This window comes from Haliotis rufescens, unplaced genomic scaffold (assembly GCF_023055435.1).
Source record: "Haliotis rufescens isolate VD_foot unplaced genomic scaffold, xgHalRufe1.0.p SCAF_74, whole genome shotgun sequence".
Taxonomy (NCBI): domain Eukaryota; kingdom Metazoa; phylum Mollusca; class Gastropoda; order Lepetellida; family Haliotidae; genus Haliotis; species Haliotis rufescens.
Window position 1 is genome coordinate 1710879 of NW_025964366.1, and position 14813 is coordinate 1725691.

Genomic DNA, 14813 nt, shown 5'->3' on the forward strand with positions numbered 1-14813 from the left:
AATGTGACGACCATGTCATAGCGCTCACATTTATCGGATCGGCATTGTTGGCCCCGATGTTAATAACAGAGAACACGGAAATGACAAGTGAGTGAGTGAGTGCGTATAGTTTAACGCCGCTTTGAACAGACTTCCAGTTGTACTACGACAAATCAGCTTATTGTGGGAGGAAAGCCACGAGGTGATGCAGGTCTCAGACGTTTACCACTTCGGTGAAAGCCACGAGCACGGTTATGGTGATGAAAAACCTAGAAACATAATCTGGACGAACCGGAATTCGAACCCACAGTCATAGGTTTCTGGTGTGTCCAATGGACATAAAATTTACTTATTTGTATCCTACTACACAACAACATGAATGTACAAATCCATTTCTAAATGAGAGTATAATCTGTTGCTATCATGCGCTTTACGGTATGAAATATGTATGCCTCTTTACGAAATAAAATGATTGACCTGATAGCAACTGGCCAGTCCTTTAAAAGTTATCATGCATGACAACATTTGATACTGGGAACCTTAAATCTACAAAAGTGGAGATTGAGTAAGCTGGGCTTAATGCAGTTACATCACGCCCTGTCAGCTTCCGTGTAATGTGGGGGAAAGCCCTGTTGTGGCTTATTCTTCCATGAATCCCCAACAATTGAAAGAATTCTCAAATGTCCAAGGTGGACATGCCCGATTACTTTTTCAGATAGACGTGTATTTAATGTTTCAGGTTGTGTTTGAAATGCGTTAGTGAGTGAATGGATTTAACGCCGCTTTGAACAGTATGCCGTTTATATCACGGTATAAGTGATACAGGCCTCAGACGATTTAAATTACCACTTTGATGAAACCCATGAGTATTGGTATGGTACTGACAAACCTTAGACGACCTGGCCAACCGTTCCCCCACAAAGGGGGAGAAATGATGTCAATAGTATTGATTTAGACCTGCGGTTATAATACCACTAAATATCTAAAGCTGATAACTGACCAGTATGACGTCCAACCAAGGCATTTACTTTACTTTTGGTGTTTGATAGGACACTGTGTGGCGCGTGGCAGCTCATTGCAATGCGAGTGTTACGGTTTTAAGCTTTCAATTTCGTCGAGAGACCCGATCTAAATAATTTACTCCACAAACAATTGTTTGTGATCTTCCACCTTAACTCATGTTAGAAAATCTCTCAGAATCCACGAACCTTCAACTATCCTTGTCCTTTTTATTTTGTTTGTTTGTTGTTTAACGCCGATCTCAGCTATCCTTATCCGACAAAATGATGAAGATAGCGCCATAATAATTTCTCCGAATATCAGTTAATGGCCGGACCTATCGTCAAACATCTATTAAGCGTCAGAGCTCTCGATAATAAACAACAAGAATAATTGTCAACAAAGATTGAAAGATAGGGAAAAGTATTTATTCAAGATTGCAGGACATTAATTCATGATTACGCTCGATGGGAAACTGCTTCAACTGAAAGTAAAAGCATATGTTTAGTACGTTATCCGGCTGTACATCATCAGTACGGATCTGAGGATCACAATGGATGTGTGGTGGTATAATGGTTGGATTTTTCACCACAATATATAACTGATATTCTCGTCATGGTACACCGTTAAGCCTTCATTCTATCGACCCCGGTTATACAGGCTCGATTACTCACAAGCCACCGTGATAGGGCTGCATATTTGCTGATTACATGATTTAATGAACCATTTAATGGGGGAGGGGGAGTGGAGAATTAACCCAGAATATTTTTGAAAAATAGAATTATGCTTCAGACTGTTGACAAAAAATACATTGTTGCAAAAATGTTCTTTAGGCTCAATTTTCATTGAGGACTGGTCAGTTCGTTATGTTTGCAACATCCCCAACAGGTATAGGAGTTGAGATAATGGATAATGGATGCTGATTGCATAATGGTACATGCTCTGACCACTTTGTACCATCACATGTACCAGTACAATTTAGCCTTTCGAACCGACATGACAAGAATCAATGTTGCCCATATACCCAGTGGTGTGAATTGTGCATGTGTTCAATGCATCCATTCATACGCTTATTTAAATATAAATTGCTGCTTTGCCGGCATGTCATTTCAAAGGTAGGAAATATAAATTCAAGTTTATGGAAAAGTTTCGTCGAACAAAAACAGTTAACTCAAAGTGTATGTCACATTCATATAACTTACATTTAGACAGATGCGCTGGAAGAGCATCTGTTCGACCTCAGTTAACGTTGCCGTTACCCGCCGCCATTGCCATTACCGTTACCGTTACCGTTGCCATTGCCGTTACCGTTGCCATTGCCATTGCCATTGCCGTTACCGTTGTCGTAACCGTTGCCATTGCCGTTACCGTTGCCATTGCCGTTACCGTTGTCTTTACCGTTGTCAGTGCCGTTGCCATTGCCGTTACCGTTGTCGTAACCGTTGCCGTTGCCGTTGCCGTTACCGTTGCCATTGCCAATGCCGTTACCGTTGTCATTGCCATTGCCATTGCCGTTACCGTTGTCGTAACCATTGCCATTGCCGTTACCGTTGTCGTAACCGTTGCCGTTACCGTTGCCATTGCCGTTGCCATTGCCGTTGTCTTTACCGTTGCCATTGCCGTTACCGTTGTCTTTACCGTTGCCATTGCCGTTACCGTTGTCGTAACCGTTGCCGTTGCCATTGCCGTTGCCATTGCCGTTGTCTTTACCGTTGCCATTGCCGTTACCGTTGTCGTAACCGTTGCCGTTGCCATTGCCGTTGCCATTGCCGTTGTCTTTACCGTTGCCATTGCCGTTACCGTTGCCATTGCCGTTACCGTTGTCTTTACCGTTGCCATTGCCGTTACCGTTGTCGAAACCGTTGCCATTGCCGTGACCGTTACCGTTGCCATTGCCATTGCCATTGCCATTGCCGTTACCGTTGTCGTAACCGTTGACATTGCCGTTACCGTTGCCATTGCCGTTACCGTTGTCTTTACCGTTGCCGTTGCCGTTACCGTTGCCGTAACCGTTGTCATTGCCATTGCCATTGTCGTTGCCATTGCCGTTGTCTTTACCGTTGCCATTGCCGTTACCGTTGTCGTAACCGTTGCCGTTGCCATTGCCGTTACCGTTGTCTTTACCGTTGCCATTGCCGTTACCGTTGTCGTTCGAGTCATCATATTTGTCATCATTGTTCCCTTCGTCACATTCTCCATTGCCGTTGTCATCGTTGCCATTGCCATTCTCACCGTTGCAATTGCCATCGCCGTTCTCACCGTTGCCATTGCCGTTGCCGTTCTCACCTTTGCGTCTGCACCTCCTTTTACGAGGAGCGCTTAGGGCGACAGCGCAAACACATGCCAAGACAAGGAGAAATACGGCGAACTTCATGTCTGCTGTTCAAATAGCTGTGAAGTAAGAAAGACTCTTCAATGTCATTCATGTGCTGATGAATCTTGTTAAGACTTGCCATCAAACCCTCACTACCTCACATTGCCATGATTTAATTGACAAACAAGTGACAAACAACATGAATGACTTATATTTAAGACATCGTTTACATTTAATCACGTATAATTAGATTCCTTCATCCTGCATGCTAGTTTAAAGCAGTAAGTGAGTATGGTTTTTCGCCGCTTTTAGAAATATTCCAGCAATATCAATTCGGGGGACACCAGAAATAGGTTTCACATATTGTACCCATGTGGGGAATCGAACCCAGGCCTTCGGTGTGACGAGCGTACGCTTTAACCACAAGACTACCTCACCGCCCCTTATAACAGTAAACACAGACACCACTATTTGAAGTATCCCCGTACTCGCATCTCTCAGACACGAGTGCCAAAACACGGACCTGACAAATTCATAGATATCGACAATCTGGAATCATTGCATTGACTTCTTTTTTCTTGCTATGCGACATTTCGTTACTTTGCATTGGAAGACTAATTAAAGAAATTGAAATCCATAATGATATAAGTCACCCTCAGTGAGGTGTCGCGTTCAAGCTTATTGCACTTATAAAGCGATGTGCATGCACGTGTGCGTGTGTGGAAGGGTGTGGTGTGCTTGTGATAATCCGGACTAATGCTGGTGTTATAGTTCTAGCCCACTGAGATACCATACTGCATTTTCAGATTGACTACACAACTCAGTCACAGTATACTGACTCCGAGTTAACCACTGTCATTTTTTCCCCTGAATGACGAGGGCCAGGCAGGTTAACTACAACTACCATCTTTTAACAAGTACCATCTTTCTTGGGTAAGACCCGCTCAAGGGATCGAACTACCGACCTTCCGATCTCCAACCGGACGCTCCGTCAACTAGAACACGGAGGATGCCAACTGTCAATGCAGACAAGATTGGCTTATGGATAATTCGCAATTCGCTGTACTGAGCGAAGTCCCTTGGGCACAACAGAAACCCATGATTGTGGTTTCGAATACCAGTTCGCCCCGATTATGTTTCTAGGTTTGTCAGCACCATACCCGTGCTCTTCGGTTTCACCAAAGTGCTAAACATCTGAGACCTGCATCACTTTCCTCGCGTACTAAGACACGCGTTAAACCTAACTCACTCATTCACTCTCTAATCATCGCCTACTAACACTGAGGGCAGCACGTGTTCGGCTAAGCATGTCCTGTTCAACTGATAACACTGTCAGTGCTTATGGTTAGCGTAACAAAAATGCAATACTTACTAATGCTTTACTAAGATTTGCTAATGCTCTACTAAGGTTTACTAATGGTTTACGAAGATATACTAATGGTTGAACATGTTAAAACTGTACTTACAATTTCACTACAGATCAGATCGGACACAGTTGCGGGAGAAGTGCGGGATGCAAGGATATCGAAGTGATCCCCCTTTATACCTTTTGTTGGTTTTCCACGTGACTGATTATGGCGATACTTTTCTTACAAAGTTGTCATATTTTGTGGATAATAACGTCCTTATGTTGTGCAACAGCGACATTTAAGGGTCTGTACCGAAACGTGGCGCTATTACAGCAAAATAAAGAAGTAGTTTTCTATAAATGGATTTAACCTTGTCAGTCCGTCATCTACTAAAATAGGCCCTAGATCATTTCTGACAACCGGAAAGAAAATAATGCTTATCTTATATTTGGAAGGCTTCATCCTGTTGTATACATGCAGTGCCGAAATGTAGGCACTCACAACATTGCATGCAGTGCCGAAATGTAGACACTCACCACATTGCATGCAGTGCCGAAATGACACTCACCACATTGCATGCAGAGCCGAAATGTCGCCACTCGCCACATTGCATGCAGTGCCGAAATGTAGACACTCACCACATTGCATGCAGAGCCGAAATGTAGACTCTCACCACATTGCATGCAGAGCCGAAATGTCGCCACTCGCCACATTGCATGCAGTGCCGAAATCTAGACACTCACCACATTGCATGCAGGGACAAAATGTCGACACTCACCACATTGCATGCAGAGCCGAAATGTAGACACTCACCACATTGCATGCAGAGCCGAAATGTCGCCACTCGCCACATTGCATGCAGTGCTGAAATATCGACACTCTCCACATTGCATGCAGGGACAAAATGTCGACACTCACCACATTGCATGCAGTGCCGACATGTCGACACTCACCACATTGCATGCAGTGCCGAAATGCAAACACTCACCACATTGCATGCAGTGCCGAAATGTAGACACTCGCCACATTGCATGCAGTGCCGAAATGTAGACACTCACCACATTGCATGCAGGGACGAAATGTAGACACTCACCACATTGCATGCAGAGCCGAAATGTAGACACTCGCCACATTGCATGCAGTGCCGAAATGTAGACACTCACCACATTGCATGCAGGGACGAAATGTAGACACTCACCACATTGCATGCAGTGCCGAAATGTCGACACTCACCACATTGCATGCAGTGCCGAAATCTAGACTCTCACCACATTGCATGCAGAGCCGAAATGTCGCCACTCGCCACATTGCATGCAGTGCCGAAATATAGACACTCACCACATTGCATGCTGAGCCGAAATGTAGACACTCACCACATTGCATGCAGAGCCGAAATGTCGCCACTCGCCACATTGCATGCAGTGCCGAAATGTAGACACTCACCACATTGCATGCAGGGACAAAATGTCGACACTCACCACATTGCATGCAGAGCCGAAATGTCCACACTCACCACATTGCATGCAGAGCCGAAATGTAGACACTCACCACATTGCATGCAGGGACAAAATGTAGACAATCACCACATTGCATGCAGAGCCGAAATGTAAATACTCGCCACATTCAGTAAACCTCAGCTTGCTGACGGGGTTAACCTCTTTGGTCATGTGGAAGAGGCGTCCGACTTCTGATCAGAAGGTCCGTGCTTCGAATCCAATCACAGGACTCGGAAATTTTATGGCAGCTACATTGGCGCCCAACGTGGGGCTGAAAACCTAGAAAAGACGAAAGTTGTCTTTAATAAAGTATGGTCCTCATCTAAATGAATGGGTGTCATCATATATCTATTGTGGTGCATGTTTTGCAAATAATTTATCTCTGTCAAAACTATTATAGTGTAACATCCCATCTGTTTTCCATCTTGAAATCACTTTAGGATATAAACCTCTTCTTATACACTATTTTCCAAAACAAATGGGGTATGGATGAAATTAAAGAAATAGAAGCTGAACACATACTTGATGTAGAAGATCCCTAGCAATCAAATTCTCACGCCGAATCATGTCGCACTTGGAGAATGTGGTAGATATCTATATTATATATTAGTGTTTAAACGTTGTATCAAATATTGGCGTGAAGTAATAACAAATTCAGATTCACAGTATCCATAAAAGTTATGAAAAGATATATCAGGCATAATGGAAAAAAACCCTGATAAAGTCAAAGATAAAGTCTCATCTTTAAAAATATGGATTTGGATATTTGAGAAAACCAGAGACTCAAGTCAAGAACAGTAAAGAAATATATCAGAATTTATTTATAGATTAAATACTACCCATCAACAGGAAGATCCGGAATAGAATAGGTCTTCAGCAACCCATGCTTGCCGTGAAAGGCGACTATGCTTGTCTTAAGAGGCGACTAACGGGATCGGGTGGTCAGGCTCGTTGACTTGGTTGATCCATGTCATCGTATCCCAATTGCGTGGATCGATGCTCATGTTGTCAATCACTGTATTGTCTGGTCCAGACTCGATTATTTACAGATCGCCGTCATATAGCTGGAATATTGCTGAGAGCCGCGTTAAACAACAAACAAACAAACAACAACAGGACTGGCATGCTCAATTGTGACGCACAAAGATGAGTATATTATAATGACAATGGAAAAGGGAAAGCTTTGGTTATGGCAATAACAAATGTGACGACCATGTCATAGCGCTCACATTTATCGGATCGGCATTGTTGGCCCCGATGTTAATAACAGAGAACACGGAAATGACAAGTGAGTGAGTGAGTGCGTATAGTTTAACGCCGCTTTGAACAGACTTCCAGTTGTACTACGACAAATCAGCTTATTGTGGGAGGAAAGCCACGAGGTGATGCAGGTCTCAGACGTTTACCACTTCGGTGAAAGCCACGAGCACGGTTATGGTGATGAAAAACCTAGAAACATAATCTGGACGAACCGGAATTCGAACCCACAGTCATAGGTTTCTGGTGTGTCCAATGGACATAAAATTTACTTATTTGTATCCTACTACACAACAACATGAATGTACAAATCCATTTCTAAATGAGAGTATAATCTGTTGCTATCATGCGCTTTACGGTATGAAATATGTATGCCTCTTTACGAAATAAAATGATTGACCTGATAGCAACTGGCCAGTCCTTTAAAAGTTATCATGCATGACAACATTTGATACTGGGAACCTTAAATCTACAAAAGTGGAGATTGAGTAAGCTGGGCTTAATGCAGTTACATCACGCCCTGTCAGCTTCCGTGTAATGTGGGGGAAAGCCCTGTTGTGGCTTATTCTTCCATGAATCCCCAACAATTGAAAGAATTCTCAAATGTCCAAGGTGGACATGCCCGATTACTTTTTCAGATAGACGTGTATTTAATGTTTCAGGTTGTGTTTGAAATGCGTTAGTGAGTGAATGGATTTAACGCCGCTTTGAACAGTATGCCGTTTATATCACGGTATAAGTGATACAGGCCTCAGACGATTTAAATTACCACTTTGATGAAACCCATGAGTATTGGTATGGTACTGACAAACCTTAGACGACCTGGCCAACCGTTCCCCCACAAAGGGGGAGAAATGATGTCAATAGTATTGATTTAGACCTGCGGTTATAATACCACTAAATATCTAAAGCTGATAACTGACCAGTATGACGTCCAACCAAGGCATTTACTTTACTTTTGGTGTTTGATAGGACACTGTGTGGCGCGTGGCAGCTCATTGCAATGCGAGTGTTACGGTTTTAAGCTTTCAATTTCGTCGAGAGACCCGATCTAAATAATTTACTCCACAAACAATTGTTTGTGATCTTCCACCTTAACTCATGTTAGAAAATCTCTCAGAATCCACGAACCTTCAACTATCCTTGTCCTTTTTATTTTGTTTGTTTGTTGTTTAACGCCGATCTCAGCTATCCTTATCTGACAAAATGATGAAGATAGCGCCATAATAATTTCTCCGAATATCAGTTAATGGCCGGACCTATCGTCAAACATCTATTAAGCGTCAGAGCTCTCGATAATAAACAACAAGAATAATTGTCAACAAAGATTGAAAGATAGGGAAAAGTATTTATTCAAGATTGCAGGACATTAATTCATGATTACGCTCGATGGGAAACTGCTTCAACTGAAAGTAAAAGCATACGTTTAGTACGTTATCCGGCTGTACATCATCAGTACGGATCTGAGGATCACAATGGATGTGTGGTGGTATAATGGTTGGATTTTTCACCACAATATATAACTGATATTCTCGTCATGGTACACCGTTAAGCCTTCATTCTATCGACCTCGGTTATACAGGCTCGATTACTCACAAGCCACCGTGATAGGGCTGCATATTTGCTGATTACATGATTTAATGAACCATTTAATGGGGGAGGGGGAGTGGAGAATTAACCCAGAATATTTTTGAAAAATAGAATTATGCTTCAGACTGTTGACAAAAAATACATTGTTGCAAAAATGTTCTTTAGGCTCAATTTTCATTGAGGACTGGTCAGTTCGTTATGTTTGCAACATCCCCAACAGGTATAGGAGTTGAGATAATGGATAATGGATGCTGATTGCATAATGGTACATGCTCTGACCACTTTGTACCATCACATGTACCAGTACAATTTAGCCTTTCGAACCGACATGACAAGAATCAATGTTGCCCATATACCCAGTGGTGTGAATTGTGCATGTGTTCAATGCATCCATTCATACGCTTATTTAAATATAAATTGCTGCTTTGCCGGCATGTCATTTCAAAGGTAGGAAATATAAATTCAAGTTTATGGAAAAGTTTCGTCGAACAAAAACAGTTAACTCAAAGTGTATGTCACATTCATATAACTTACATTTAGACAGATGCGCTGGAAGAGCATCTGTTCGACCTCAGTTAACGTTGCCGTTACCCGCCGCCATTGCCATTACCGTTACCGTTACCGTTGCCATTGCCGTTACCGTTGCCATTGCCATTGCCATTGCCATTGCCGTTACCGTTGTCGTAACCGTTGCCGTTGCCGTTACCGTTGTCTTTACCGTTGTCAGTGCCGTCGCCATTGCCGTTACCGTTGTCGTAACCGTTGCCGTTGCCGTTGCCGTTACCGTTGCCATTGCCAATGCCGTTACCGTTGTCATTGCCATTGCCATTGCCGTTACCGTTGTCGTAACCGTTGCCATTGCCGTTACCGTTGTCATTGCCGTTGCCATTGCCGTTGTCTTTACCGTTGCCATTGCCGTTACCGTTGTCTTTACCGTTGCCATTGCCGTTACCGTTGTCGTAACCGTTGCCGTTGCCATTGCCGTTGTCTTTACCGTTGCCATTGCCGTTACCGTTGTCGTAACCGTTGCCATTGCCGTTGCCATTGCCGTTGTCTTTACCGTTGCCATTGCCGTTACCGTTGCCATTGCCGTTTCCGTTGTCTTTACCGTTGCCATTGCCGTTACCGTTGTCGTAACCATTGCCGTTGCCATTGCCGTTGTCTTTACCGTTGCCATTGCCGTTACCGTTGTCGTAACCGTTGCCGTTGCCATTGCCGTTGCCATTGCCGTTGTCTTTACCGTTGCCATTGCCGTTACTGTTGCCATTGCCGTTACCGTTGTCTTTACCGTTGCCATTGCCGTTACCGTTGTCGAAACCGTTGCCATTGCCGCGACCGTTACCGTTGCCATTGCCATTGCCATTGCCATTGCCGTTACCGTTGTCGTAACCGTTGACATTGCCGTTACCGTTGCCATTGCCGTTACCGTTGTCTTTACCGTTGCCGTTGCCGTTACCGTTGCCGTAACCGTTGTCATTGCCATTGCCATTGTCGTTGCCATTGCCGTTGTCTTTACCGTTGCCATTGCCGTTACCGTTGTCGTAACCGTTGCCGTTGCCATTGCCGTTACCGTTGTCTTTACCGTTGCCATTGCCGTTACCGTTGTCGTTCGAGTCATCATATTTGTCATCATTGTTCCCTTCGTCACATTCTCCATTGCCGTTGTCATCGTTGCCATTGCCATTCTCACCGTTGCAATTGCCATCGCCGTTCTCACCGTTGCCATTGCCGTTGCCGTTCTCACCTTTGCGTCTGCACCTCCTTTTACGAGGAGCGCTTAGGGCGACAGCGCAAACACATGCCAAGACAAGGAGAAATACGGCGAACTTCATGTCTGCTGTTCAAATAGCTGTGAAGTAAGAAAGACTCTTCAATGTCATTCATGTGCTGATGAATCTTGTTAAGACTTGCCATCAAACCCTCACTACCTCACATTGCCATGATTTAATTGACAAACAAGTGACAAACAACATGAATGACTTATACTTAAGACATCGTTTACATTTAATCACGTATAATTAGATTCCTTCATCCTGCATGCTAGTTTAAAGCAGTAAGTGAGTATGGTTTTTCGCCGCTTTTAGAAATATTCCAGCAATATCAATTCGGGGGACACCAGAAATAGGCTTCACATATTGTACCCATGTGGGGAATCGAACCCAGGCCTTCGGTGTGACGAGCGTACGCTTTAACCACAAGACTACCTCACCGCCCCTTATAACAGTAAACACAGACACCACTATTTGAAGTATCCCCGTACTCGCATCTCTCAGACACGAGTGCCAAAACACGGACCTGACAAATTCATAGATATCGACAATCTGGAATCATTGCATTGACTTCTTTTTTCTTGCTATGCGACATTTCGTTACTTTGCATTGGAAGACTAATTAAAGAAATTGAAATCCATAATGATATAAGTCACCCTCAGTGAGGTGTCGCGTTCAAGCTTATTGCACTTATAAAGCGATGTGCATGCACGTGTGCGTGTGTGGAAGGGTGTGGTGTGCTTGTGATAATCCGGACTAATGCTGGTGTTATAGTTCTAGCCCACTGAGATACCATACTGCATTTTCAGATTGACTACACAACTCAGTCACAGTATACTGACTCCGAGTTAACCACTGTCATTTTTTCCCCTGAATGACGAGGGCCAGGCAGGTTAACTACAACTACCATCTTTTAACAAGTACCATCTTTCTTGGGTAAGACCCGCTCAAGGGATCGAACTACCGACCTTCCGATCTCCAACCGGACGCTCCGTCAACTAGAACACGGAGGATGCCAACTGTCAATGCAGACAAGATTGGCTTATGGATAATTCGCAATTCGCTGTACTGAGCGAAGTCCCTTGGGCACAACAGAAACCCATGATTGTGGTTTCGAATACCAGTTCGCCCCGATTATGTTTCTAGGTTTGTCAGCACCATACCCGTGCTCTTCGGTTTCACCAAAGTGCTAAACATCTGAGACCTGCATCACTTTCCTCGCGTACTAAGACACGCGTTAAACCTAACTCACTCATTCACTCTCTAATCATCGCCTACTAACAGTGAGGGCAGCACGTGTTCGGCTAAGCATGTCCTGTTCAACTGATAACACTGTCAGTGCTTATGGTTAGCGTAACAAAAATGCAATACTTACTAATGCTTTACTAAGATTTGCTAATGCTCTACTAAGGTTTACTAATGGTTTACGAAGATATACTAATGGTTGAACATGTTAAAACTGTACTTACAATTTCACTACAGATCAGATCGGACACAGTTGCGGGAGAAGTGCGGGATGCAAGGATATCGAAGTGATCCCCCTTTATACCTTTTGTTGGTTTTCCACGTGACTGATTATGGCGATACTTTTCTTACAAAGTTGTCATATTTTGTGGATAATAACGTCCTTATGTTGGGCAACAGCGACATTTAAGGGTCTGTACCGAAACGTGGCGCTATTACAGCAAAATAAAGAAGTAGTTTTCTATAAATGGATTTAACCTTGTCAGTCCGTCATCTACTAAAATAGGCCCTAGATCATTTCTGACAACCGGAAAGAAAATAATGCTTATCTTATATTTGGAAGGCTTCATCCTGTTGTATACATGCAGTGCCGAAATGTAGGCACTCACAACATTGCATGCAGTGCCGAAATGTAGACACTCACCACATTGCATGCAGTGCCAAAATGACACTCACCACATTGCATGCAGAGCCGAAATGTCGCCACTCGCCACATTGCATGCAGTGCCGAAATGTAGACACTCACCACATTGCATGCAGGGACAAAATGTCGACACTCACCACATTGCATGCAGAGCCGAAATGTAGACACTCACCACATTGCATGCAGAGCCGAAATGTCGCCACTCGCCACATTGCATGCAGTGCTGAAATATCGACACTCTCCACATTGCATGCAGGGACAAAATGTCGACACTCACCACATTGCATGCAGTGCCGAAATGTCGACACTCACCACATTGCATGCAGTGCCGAAATGCAGACACTCACCACATTGCATGCAGTGCCGAAATGTAGACACTCGCCACATTGCATGCAGTGCCGAAATGTAGACACTCACCACATTGCATGCAGGGACGAAATGTCGACACTCACCACATTGCATGCAGTGCCGAAATGTAGACACTCGCCACATTGCATGCAGTGCCGAAATGTAGACACTCACCACATTGCATGCAGGGACGAAATGTAGACACTCACAACATTGCATGCAGTGCCGAAATGTCGACACTCACCACATTGCATGCAGTGCCGAAATCTAGACTCTCACCACATTGCATGCAGAGCCGAAATGTCGCCACTCGCCACATTGCATGCAGTGCCGAAATATAGACACTCACCACATTGCATGCTGAGCCGAAATGTAGACACTCACCACATTGCATGCAGAGCCGAAATGTCGCCACTCGCCACATTGCATGCAGTGCCGAAATGTAGACACTCACCACATTGCATGCAGGGACAAAATGTCGACACTCACCACATTGCATGCAGTGCCGAAATGTCCACACTCACCACATTGCATGCAGAGCCGAAATGTAGACACTCGCCACATTGCATGCAGGCCCGAAATGTAGACAATCACCACATTACATGCAGTGCCGAAATGTAAATACTCGCCACATTTAGTAAACCTCAGCTTGCTGACGGGGTTAACCTCTTTGGTCATGTGGAAGAGGCGTCCGACTTCTGATCAGAAGGTCCGTGCTTCGAATCCAATCACAGGACTCGGAAATTTTATGGCAGCTACGTTGGCGCCCAACGTGGGGCTGAAAACCTAGAAATGACGAAAGTTGTCTTTAATAAAGTATGGTCCTCATCTAAATGAATGGGTGTCATCATATATCTATTGTGGTGCATGTTTTGCAAATAATTTATCTCTGTCAAAACTATTATAGTGTAACATCCCATCTGTTTTCCATCTTGAAATCACTTTAGGATATAAACCTCTTCTTATACACTATTTTCCAAAACAAATGGGGTATGGATGAAATTAAAGAAATAGAAGCTGAACACATACTTGATGTAGAAGATCCCTAGCAATCAAATTCTCACGCCGAATCATGTCGCACTTGGAGAATGTGGTAGATATCTATATTATATATTAGTGTTTAAACGTTGTATCAAATATTGGCGTGAAGTAATAACAAATTCAGATTCACAGTATCCATAAAAGTTATGAAAAGATATATCAGGCATAATGGAAAAAAACCCTGATAAAGTCAAAGATAAAGTCTCATCTTTAAAAATATGGATTTGGATATTTGAGAAAACCAGAGACTCGAGTCAAGAACAGTAAAGAAATATATCAGAATTTATTTATAGATTAAATACTACCCATCAACAGGAAGATCCGGAATAGAATAGGTCTTCAGCAACCCATGCTTGCCGTGAAAGGCGACTATGCTTGTCTTAAGAGGCGACTAACGGGATCGGGTGGTCAGGCTCGTTGACTTGGTTGATCCATGTCATCGTATCCCAATTGCGTGGATCGATGCTCATGTTGTCAATCACTGTATTGTCTGGTCCAGACTCGATTATTTACAGATCGCCGTCATATAGCTGGAATATTGCTGAGAGCCGCGTTAAACAACAAACAAACAAACAACAACAGGACTGGCATGCTCAATTGTGTGGTATTACTAATATGTTTCATTATTCATCGTTCAAGAATCAATTTTCTGTTGAGCCTTATATAAATGCAGTAAGAATAAGTAAATTCAGGTATGCTATTACACAGTTCCTCTGTAGCTCACATCAGTTATTTCTTGAGACAGGTAGATATGTACATATACCTAGACAGCAAAGACTGTGC